Source organism: Eptesicus fuscus, chromosome 9 (assembly GCF_027574615.1).
Source record: "Eptesicus fuscus isolate TK198812 chromosome 9, DD_ASM_mEF_20220401, whole genome shotgun sequence".
Classification (NCBI taxonomy): Eukaryota; Metazoa; Chordata; class Mammalia; order Chiroptera; family Vespertilionidae; genus Eptesicus; species Eptesicus fuscus.
In genome coordinates, this window is record NC_072481.1 from 38516666 (window position 1) to 38527979 (window position 11314).

At 46.7% G+C, this 11314-nt stretch overlaps 1 long non-coding RNA gene across 2 annotated transcripts; it reads left to right on the forward strand.

Annotated features, from left to right (window-relative positions):
- Nucleotides 1-842: 842 nt before the first annotated feature.
- Nucleotides 843-7236, forward strand: LOC114230728 (uncharacterized). Of its 2 annotated transcripts, none has more exons than XR_008556989.1 (3): nucleotides 843-1219; nucleotides 1330-1958; nucleotides 7084-7236. It is a non-coding gene; the product is annotated as an uncharacterized LOC114230728 (long non-coding RNA). The 2 variants fall into 2 exon arrangements; XR_003616685.2 differs by having other exon boundaries at nucleotides 843-1210.
- Nucleotides 7237-11314: the final 4078 nt, after the last annotated feature.

Genomic DNA, 11314 nt, shown 5'->3' on the forward strand with positions numbered 1-11314 from the left:
TCTCTCTTATGCATGATCTGCTTCCCAAAGGCAGGGCAGCCTCGCTGGGGTCCCCCTGGTGTCTCGCTGCCCCATCTGTGGGACTCATCTCTCTGCAGGTCAGCTGCTTTTCACTAGACATCAGTGTTGTTGGACATCCAGCAACCCTGTCCGTGTCCCAGGGGAGACCACCGTCAGGGAGGGCTGGGCAGTTCTGAATGTGAGGATGTGTCCAGCAGCCGGTCTGAGCCAGTCTGATTTCCAGACACCCCAGTAGGGGGCAGTGGCCCAGCAATGCCCAGGCTGCAGGCCTATGTAACCTCAGCGCTCCCTGGAGAGAGGACCTCTGGAACAGACTAGAATTTGTTCAAGTAAACAAGTAAATGGGGTGGGGACTCAGCCACTGTGAGTGAACATGCCCAGGGGGGTCAGGGAGAAGTCAGGTGTGGGTCAGAGGAACATTTTATTCCTTTTCTTCATCTAACCAGCAAGCCCCTTCCTGTCTCGGGCTCTCTGCCCACCTACACTGCTGTTTCCTCTGCCTGGACAACCAGTTATTCTGCTTTGTGACCAACCTTTGTCTTAATTCTCTGCAGAGTATTTATCAATAACTGATTCGATTTACTTGTGTGTTTATTTTTCTGTTTCCCCCTCCAAAATATAAGCTCCAAGAGAGCAGAGACCTTGGCCATCTGGCTCACTAGCACATCTCTCATATCCAGAATCCCCCCCACCCCTGCACACACACACACACACACCCATAAACACACATAAAATTAGGGAACAGAGGCCTCACTCCCTCAGGGACCTGCCCCGCTGGTTCCGTCCCATTGTCAAGGTGTCATTCTCCTGTGACCCCATCATGGAGAGTCAATCTCCTCCCCAAGCACTTTCTTAAAAGTCTCTCTCATCTTTGTGCTACAGTCAGGCCTCTGGCTTATGCTTTTTTCCTCCACAGCCCAGATCACAATATAAAACGATCTCAGGTAATGTGTGTCGGCTTGTTGGTTATCTGCTTTCTCAAAGGAAGATAAACCCTATGTCATTCCCTGTGGAATCTCCAAAGAAGAGATCCCTTTTGGACGTTAAGCAGGTGCTCCGAAAACTTTTATGGGAGGATCGAAGGAACGAAGGAGGGGCTGAGAAGGGACTCTCCAGGGCTCTGGAACCAGTGACCACGAGGAGATAAAAGCAAGCGGAATCAAGGTTGATGTCAGCGTCGCTTTGTGAGGTGAACAGGGTGGGTTCTGCTACATGAGAAGATGAGGTCAGCCGTGCTGTAAGTGTCTCAAAGCGGCCTGTCTGCCGAAGCTGAAACTCTAACCCAGGTCTCTCTGATTCATTTTCCAGTTTCCTCTCTACTGAATCACAGAGGTTTCCTGTTGAAAATCCATCACATATACGCTTCAAGGATCAACACTCTCCCCTGTCCACATCAGTCCAGATTCTCATGCGGTGGAGACTGGCTGTTTGAGAAACCATAACTAAATCTCTTGGTTTGTTTGTCTTCGCAATGCTTCAATTAAACCACCTTAATGAGGCCCCAGTAGTCAATACCAGCCTGATGTTTTAAAAGCCTCTCCGCGTCTTTGTGCCACAGCCAGGCCTCTGGCTTCTCTCTCTCTCTCAATTATTACCTTAACCGTGCCCCGGAGACCTCGGGAGCCAGTTTATTTTGACTGGGAGACTGTTAAACGGCAGGAGGCAAACCTGAGACACTGCCAGGCTGTGATTGCCACTGCTCCACATGGCCCGGGGCGCTGAGAATAGCCGGGCCGCTTCCTGCTGCAGGAGGAAATGGCGGTTTCCTCAGCTCCCGGAAACATTACTTCCTCTCCGGTGCCTAGCTCCGTGTCAACCAATTAGACCGCCTCTTCCCACCTCGAGCCCCCAGAGACCTGGCTCAGCCTGGAGAAGACATCCTGTTTCCCCTGCGGAAGTGGCCAGCTTGAAGGAACCTCCAGGGTACTGGAGTGAGGGTGAGTAGGTGGCAGGGCAGGAAGGGATGACCAGCAGGAATGATAATAGTGTGTCCAGTGTCTGCTAAGTACTGTGCCCCCACCCGCACCCCCTTGTCCGGACACTCAGAGACCTAAGAAAACTTGACCTAAACGCTTACTGGCCTTTGATAGCCCAGAGTCACCCAAGACAGAAAAGTCAGCTCTTTTCTCGTTTCTACAAAAAATACGCACACACCACACATTCCAGGAGTTAGAAACATTGCAGAGGATGTGAGTGGTCACAGAGCACCGTCACAGTTCCTGGCAAGTAGCCACCTGGAGATGGCTCTGGGGCCTAGCTTCCTGGGTTCAAGTCCTGCCTCGTACTCCCTGTCCCCTTTTACTGGGCAGATCAAGTTCTCAGGCCTCCGTTTTCCCTCTCTTTCCTTCTCTCTAGGGCAGTGGTTCTCAATCTTTCTAATGCCACGACCCTTTAATACAGTTCCTCAGCAGCGGTTCTCAACCTGTGGGTCGCAACCCACTGGTTGAGAACCGCTAGCAGGGTCGCCTAAGACCATCGGAAAACACAGATATTTACATTACGATTCATAACAGTAGCAAAATTACAGTTATGAAGTAGCAACGAAAATAATTTTATGGTTGGGGGTCACCACAACATGAGGAACTGTATTAAAGGGTTGCGGCATTAGGAAGGTTGAGAACCACTGTTGTAGACTGTCCCTCAATTAGGCTTTGTCTGATGTTTTTCTGGTGGTTAGATAGACCAGGGTTTGGGAAGGAAGACCACAGAGGCAAAGGGCCATTTCGATAACATCAGGTCAAAGTTATAGATCACCAGCCTGACTTCTCATTGTTGGTGCTGACCTTGATCATCTGGCTGACACAGTGTTTGTTCAATTTCTCCACCGTGAAGTTACTTATTTTTATCTTTTCCATTCAGCACTCTTTGGAAGGAAATCTCTGTGTGGGGAAATATGCTTTACCTCCCGAAAGGCAGAGAATCTACATAAAATATCTGGAATTCTGCTATATGGAAAATGTGTATATTCTCCCCCTTGATTTATTTATTTAATCATATGTTTATATCAGTATGGACTCATAGATATTTATTTTTACATTCTGTATTATAATCCAGTATTAGCTTATTTATTTTGTTGCTCAAATTGTTCCAGCTTTGGCCAGAGGGAGTGCCTTCAATTGGTTCCTGCATCCCTTTGGCATTCCCCACATTGTCTTGTTTGTTGAGCACTTCCTTACTTTCTGGTACTACGAGAGGCTCTCGGCTCATCTCACAGACTTCCTGCCCAGTCTTAGATCCTCCAAGGAGAGCTGGTTCCTTCTATTGTTGAACGGTCCTGGGTGTGCTCCTTGTGACTAGAGTATCATTGTTTTAGGCTCTCTTCGCTGACAGAACAGGATATATATGTGTGTGTATACTCGAGGGTAACCCATGTATTTTTACATATATAAATACTTCTATATATAACCATCTGTATCTATATTAAGCTAAACATGGTTCCTACTGATGTCTCCAACTCTAATGCATTCCCACATGGATCATTCTACCTTCCTCCTCTGGCTCAACTCTGCATTCTCACTCCAGTAGTCAGAAAGATGGCTCCCACTATCCATTTACTTATTGTTTGCCGGGGTTCTTGTCCCAGCCTTACAAAGGGTTTCAGCAATCTGGAGAAAGGAGCTGATGCATAGATTCAAGAAGGAGTCCAAAGATGAAAGATAATTTTGAAAGGCATTGGGGGTCAGAGGATCTTCAGCTAAAGGAGCTATAAGACTACCCTTGACTAAGGACCCTGTGCTATTTATTAACATAATTTGTCCTAAGGCAAGGTGGAGATAATACACTTCAAAGGGTAGGGTACAGAAGCATTGTCAGTTTGGGGAATAGCCTACAGCTGTTCAGGTGTTTGGCCAACAGGAGGCAATAAAATGTCCTGAGCTGTCTGGCAGCAAACAATAATATATACAAATCTTTAGGTTTGGGGAAATGTCCTGAAACCATTTTCCAACAGGTAATTGCATTTGTGGCTCTGCCCTTGTTGAGCCCCCCAAGAAATGAAGATGGTGAAGACGCCTTGCCATGCTAGCAGTCAGCAACTGTGAGTTGCAGCAGGTTGCCCAGGACCAAACCAGAGAGGGTCAGACCTGCATTGCCACCATTTGTCCACCATCCAGAATTGAAATATAATTGCTGACATGTACACATAAGGAACTATTGGACATTGAAATTGGGACTCAAAGAACTGTTGGCCCAGAAAGAAACTGACTGCAGGCTAATTCCTTTAATGCCTGATAGCAATTTAAAGGGACTTGATAGAAGTCTGTCCTTTCCATTGAATTTAAAAATCTCAAAACATACATTTTTGTTAAATTTAAAAAATCAAAAAGGGTGAGATGCCAGGAACCAATTCCAGCATGTCATAATTACAAGAGTTTCACCAAAAGGTTGGTGAAGCTTGGTGGGCTCAACAAGGGCTGAGCCACAAATGTAATTACCTGTTGGAAAATGGTTTCAGGACATTTCCCCAAACCTAAAGATTTGTATATATTATTATTTGCTGCCAGACAGCTCAGGACATTTTATTGCCTCCTGTTGGCCAAACACCTGAACAGCTATAGGCTATTCCCCAAACTGACAATGCTTCTGTACCCTACTCTTTGAAGTGTATTATCTCCACCTTGCCTTAGGACAAATTGTGTTAATAAATAGCACAGGGTCCTTAGTCAAGGGTAGTCTTTTAGCTCCTTTAGCTGAAGATCCTCTGACCCCCAATGCCTTTCAAAATTATCTTTCATCTTTGGACTCCTTCTTGAATCTATGCATCAGCTCCTTTCTCCAGATTGCTGAAATCCTTTGTAAGGCTGGGACAAGAACCCCAGCAATTGTTCAATTCCAGTGTACTTCTATAACAGTACCAGAATAGTTAACCATATTCCCCTGGGAAACAATTTTTCAACTAGAGTACAGTGTTGTATAATTTCTTTTGCCTTTAGTTTTATAAATTCCACTCATTTCCAAAATTACTTACCATATTTTCCGGCGTATAAGAGACTGGGCGTATAGAAGATTTTCCTGGGTTAAAAAGTCGTCTTATACACTGGAAAATACAGTAGGTCAAAGCCTTTTTTCCTCCAACTCCATCACCAAAGTTGTCCCATACATTTGTAATACAATTAGATTGTTTTGTCATATTCTGCATCCTATCCTGGAATTCCTGATCTCGTAAATGATTTTTTAATTGCATACGTGATGGTTCACTCTGCTGTAAAGTCCTACATATTTTGATAAATGCATAATGTCATGTAGCCATACTTACAGTATTATGAGTAATAGTTTCACCACCCCCAAAAAGAAATCCTCTATGCTTCATCTGTTCAACAATGTCCCCAACCCCCTGGCAACTACTGATCTTTTAACCCCACTATAGTTCACCTGTTCTAGAATGGCACATAATTGGAATCATGGAATATGTAGAGTTTTCAGACAACCTTCCTTTCCTTAGCAATAGGCATTTAAGATGCATGCATATCTTTTCATGGCTTAATAGCTCTTTCTTTTTCTGCTGTGAAATAATGTGCCGCAATGTATCCACCTATTGAGGAACATCTTGGGTGTGTGGGGAGAGGGGTCCAATTTAAGGCAATTATGAATAAAGTTTCTATAAACACTAGGTTTTTGTTTGGACATTAGTTGGAGAAATACCTAGGACTGCAATTGCTGGATGATGCTGAGGCTATTTTTAGATTTCTAAGAAACTGCCAAACTGTCTTCTACAGTAGCTGTGCCATTTGCATTCCCACCAGCAATGGGTGAGAGTCCTGTTGCTCCCCATCCTCGCCAGCATCTGGTGTTGTCAGTGCTTTGAATTTGGGTCACTTTTATAGGTGTGTAGTGACAGCTCATTGTTGGTTTCACTTGCAGTTCCCTAATGACAAATGATCATTTTTTCCATGTGATTTTTTTACCTTCTTTGTATGTCCTTTGGTGAGGTGCCTGTTTAGATCTTTTCTCCATTTTCTTATTGTTGAGTTTTAAGTATTCTTGTATGTTTTGAAAACAAGTCCTTTATCAGACATGTTTTTGCAAATATTTTCTCCCATTCTGTGACTTCCCTTTGGACTATCTTAATAGTGTCCTTCACAGAGCAGCAGTTTTTAATTTTAATAATGTCTAAGTTACCAGCTTTTTCTTTCATGTGTCATGTCTTCGGTGTGATATCAAAAAACTAATCAGCACGCCTCAAATGATTTTAAATGTGTTCTCTTATGTGGCCGTGACACCACGGCTCTTTAGCAAGGTGTTACATCCATTTGATAGGAGAAATGGCTTCCTATCAGTTTGTCTCTGAAGTATCTTTAAACTGGCAAAAAAACAAAAAAAAGAGTGAGAAAATGTGTAAGCACTAGGAGAGAATGCGGAGACAAAACAGGCCAAGATAAACATTAAACATCTTCAAAGTTCCCCATTCAGCCTTCAGTCATGAGCATAAGACTATCTCCTTCACTACCTAGTTCCCTAAAGACAAATGATCATTTTTTCCATGTGATTTTTTTACCTTCTTTGTATGTCCTTTGGTGAGGTGCCTGTTTAGATCTTTTCTCCATTTTCTTATTGTTGAGTTTTAAGTATTCTTGTATACTTAAAATTTATAAATATTTATTCTTGTTGCTGGATTGTCCACACACACATACATACATGCATAGATGCACATGCATGCACACACGCTCGCACACTGCCAGCGTTTTGATAACAGCAGGTGCCTCATCAGGAAATTACTTGCTTACGGACTGGGTGGCTTTGCATCCCCAGCATAGTGACACTGTCCTTCTAGGAATTTTGCACCTCCATTTGGGGAGCAAACTGGACTAAGGAGCAAAACTAGGTAATTTGTCCCATATCACACAGATAACAAGGGACAGGATTTGAGTTCTGAATGAGCAGACCCCTAAACTGGTGCTCCTGGGACCTGCAGGGTACCACATGTGTGCCAGGGTCCTTGGCCAGAGATGCCTTGGCTCAAGCTGCTATGTCATCTCCATGTCAAGGAGGCACCCTCCTCCCTTCCCTATTGACCTGGTCTTTCCTGGCCTCCACAGCCTCTAGAATCAACCCATTTCATTTCAGCTTCCCTGAACCTCCAAACCATAAACTAGAGGAAGGGAAAAAGCCGCCCCAGAATGCGCCTACCACTGATGCACGTGAGCATGGGGGAGAACCAGCCTTCAGGGGATGTTTCAAAACTTTGTTAAATTACCATTTTTTGTCAATAATAAAAAAACTTTCTATACCCAAACATTTTTTTGCTGAAAGAATGCACATAATAAAACATGCTGAGGAAACGTATAATTATGCCAAATTAAACTGCATGGCAGCGTCTCTCTGGCCGTGAGAACCCTTTATTTCTTGGTGCAGCTGCGCTCCGTGGCTGGGGCTGGGGTAGCCACAGTTCTGAAAGGGGCAGCTTCATGAGAGAAAGAGGTCATTCTCTCAGCAAGATGGCCTTTGCCCTCCAGAGCTGGGATCTGACTGGCTCCTCTGGAAAGAGTGGGAAATGCATCCTGGCATCTCTCTGTGAGACCCTGTTTCCAGAGCCAGCACAGGGCATGGGACCCTCTTCCCTCCCCTCCCCTCTCATCTGGATTTTAGGCACCCAGCAAGCATGACTATGTATATAGGCACAGCCCCCAATTCCAAGCCCCTCCTCCAGATTCAGTGGCCCTAGAACTTCCCTGGAAGTGCCCCTCATTCCCCACAGGCTGTCCTGGAGTCAGCAACGCCTTGGTCCTCAGTCAGAGATGCCTTGGCTTGACCTGAATTTACGTCTCTGCTGTACCAATGACCAACTCTGTGACCCTGCTTGACCTCTCTGCACCACTTTTCTCTCATCTGCAAAGCAGCAGTAATGGGACTCCGGGTGGGGCTGGGAGGGATGCTTTCACCTGTGCGGTTTGAAGGAGATAACCAATTCTAGCAGAAAACCTGACAAGGAGGTGACCATAGCGTCGAGACTGGCCTGAAAGCTGGCTGCAAAACCTTAGACCCTGTTGGTAGCGTGTGCTTCCTCTCAGATGTGCTAGTATGTAAAGCATTCAGCAAAGTGTGCTAACTCAGCCAGCCTCGGTGCCCTTTCCTTCCCTTTTCTTGCAGCACTTCAAAGAGCACCCACCCGCTTTTGCATGCCTCACTGCCTGGGACAAGGCAGCTCTGCCTCACACCCCTGCACTGCAATGACCTTCAAGGAAAACTTCAGGGCCAACGCTGCCATTCAGGTTTCACATGGGGCTCCGAGCCCCATCCCCAGCAGCGTGACTGAGGGATGGAGCTGGAACAGGGGTTGGGGAGGATTAACCAGCTCTCCCTCTGAGAGGCCAGGCAACCTGTGTTACCAAATCCTCCTACTGGATTAAGCCTGAGCCCGCAGATCACCCACAACCTTGAACAGATGTGACACGATGGGACACTTTCTGGGCCTGGGTCCAATGAAGGAGCTAAAAGTGGACGGCCCATGGCACATGGCACTTGTCACTCTCTCCCTGGTGTTTGTAGAGGCAGCGAGGTATCTTGAAAAGAACATGAGCTCAAAGCTCTGGGTTTGCCCTCAGCTGTGCCACTCACCAGTGGTGAGGTCTTGGGTGGGTCACTTCACGTCTCTGGGCCTAAGGTCCCTCCATAGATAAACGGAGCTTGTTGTGTGGGTTTCACAGAGTCTCTGAAGGATTCTGAGATAACACATCAAAAATTCATTTCCTCAGAGAGCATGGGCAGGACCCCTGAATGTGACTGCCCGGGGCTGGGAGGCAGGCCAGGCTCGGATGGCTTCCCGCCCCCACCCCCCTGCCCCCTTCCCCCATGCATTGTGGTTCTGGCACAGGCTTCCATCTTAACTGGGGCTTCTCAGAAACAGAGGTTCTGGGATATTTATCTCTGCTTTCCCACACCTGGACACACCTGGATCCCTAGAAATGCATGTCAAACCAAAAATACTATGTAACTGATGCCCCCTCTGGAATCATGAAGTAGGATATTCATCAATATGTCCACTCCCCTCCTAGACTATGGATGCCCTGAGAGGAATGACCAGATCTATTCAACCATGAATCCACCATGGCACCAATGGAACCAGGAAGAAGAGATAGTCATAGGCAAATTGCCTAAGGAAGGCAAGAGTGTTGATCATGTTTTAAAGAGCTAACTGGGACAGGAAAAGAATCGATGAAAGGGAAACCACGATGTCTGCAGTGGAGTGGCCTGCATTGTCCACCCCTCGTAAAGCAGCTGCAAAGAGCTCTTAAAGCCGGGGAGAGGCCAACTCCTCGCAAGAGAACAAACACCACACCGGTGGCCCCTTGACCTCCTTCCTGCAACTCCCATCACTGCCTGTGCTGGTTTCCTCCCCTGGAAAATGGGAAGGTGATCTCTGCCCTGCCAGGCTGCCTGAACTGTGTGCATGAGCTCGCAGGGGTTTTGCAGACTGAACTACAGGCAACCCTGATGAGGAAGGTCGTTTCTGTCTCCTTACCTCTGCCAGACAGGCCTCCCCACCTCCACGCTGCGTGCTGGGCACTGCCTCTGTGCCTTCCTTCAGGTTCCCCTCACTTAAAGCGCTCCCTTCTTCCTTCCACTTTCTAATCCTCCTCATTCTTGACAGCCGTATTTCCAGGAAGTCCCTCCTGATGTTCTCAACAGGTCTTCAGACTGGACCACACCATGAGACAGTCAATCTCTTTCTTCCGTTCTTTTCTATTTTGCTGTATTCTTGCCTCATCAGACAAGGGCCATCTGGTCTCCCACTTCTCCTATATTATCACTCTCAGTGGGCCCTCCCTCTGCACTCTCCTCTGCCCATTCCAAGCCAAGCCTTGCCTTCATGCCCCAGCCAAGGCCACTCATCTACGTTGTGTGTCATGATGATTTCCGTCCCCTGGATGTGCCATGCCCTGCTCAGCTTCCCCACCTTTATCCTTCAGGCCTCCGTTTAGATGTCACCTCTTTGGAAGCCTTCTTTTGATTCTTGCCTCCAACCCCATGCAGATGAGGTATGAGTCCCTTTTGCACCCTGGTTCCCCCATTATTCCTCTTACCAAGGCTAAAATTAACTAATGTGTGCCTTTCCCCCCTCTGACAATAAACTATGAGAGCCAGAGTTATGTCTCCCATTCTTCAGAGTTATAGTCTCAGCCCCTAGCATAGTGTCTACCCAGGGCAAGTGCATGAATGACCTACCATGAATTACCTTACTCTCCACTGATTGTACTGAACTCATACAGATGCACAACCAACGTCATCATTGATCCATTCAGCCCACAAACATTTATCCATTGCCTACTCTGTGCCAGGCACTGGACTAGGTCCCAGAATAGAATGATAAATAAGATTGTCCTTGCTTTCAAGAAGATCCAGGCTAGAGGAAGCAAGGGATCACTGCAGTGTAAGAGGATGAAGCCATGGGTAGAGATGCAACCCCATTACTGCAGAAGTACAGGGAAGGAAGTCAAAACTTCATTTGGGAGAGTCAGGGAAGGCTTCTCAGAGGAGGTGGCAGTTGAAGAGGTGAATGGAGGCAACTAAGCTTGAGATGAAGGCAGAGCCCAACTAGGAATGGCCTTGTATGTAATACAATTGAGCCCTGATCCTGCAGGCCATGGGAAGCCATGGAGACAGTTGAGCATGTTAGTCATGTGTCCAAGTCTGAGTTTTAGGAAGATGATTATGAGCACAGTATAATCACATTTCCTACCCTCCCTTCTCCCAAACTCACTCACACATCCATCCTTCTTTCCTTCCTTCCATAATTCTCAAAGAGTTGCCCTAAACAAGTAGCATCATGTCAACTGGAAACTTGTTCAAAATGAAAATTCTGTGTACCCACCAGTCACCAATGGAATCAGAAGCAATGGGGGTGGGGCAGCAACCTGTGCTTTAACAAGCCCTCCAGGTGACTCTACAGCACACTCAAGTTCAAGAGCCCGGGCTCCAGACCACCCTGTCTTCTAAGAGGGGAAAGGGCGAAATAGCAATATTCTTCCTTTAGCTTCAGAGTTCAGTGACCGGCCAATGTGGAGGTCCCCATCACAATGTACTTATTCTTTCCTCCAACAACCGTCACAGCACACCTAACTGCATCTGGGGAGGGAAGGCAGAAGGGTTCATCCCTTGTTCATTCTAATTGATCTCACAGATACAGATTGAGCACATGCTATGTATGTTTCCAGCTGATCTCAAACATATCTGAGCATGAGTCCCAGCTCCACCGTTCATCGTCACGAGTGGAACATGATGGGGCAGGGTCTCCAGTGAGTCAGACAAGAGATCTCGCTCAGGGAGCTCAGGACCTGACTGCCTGCAGGAGGGGGCA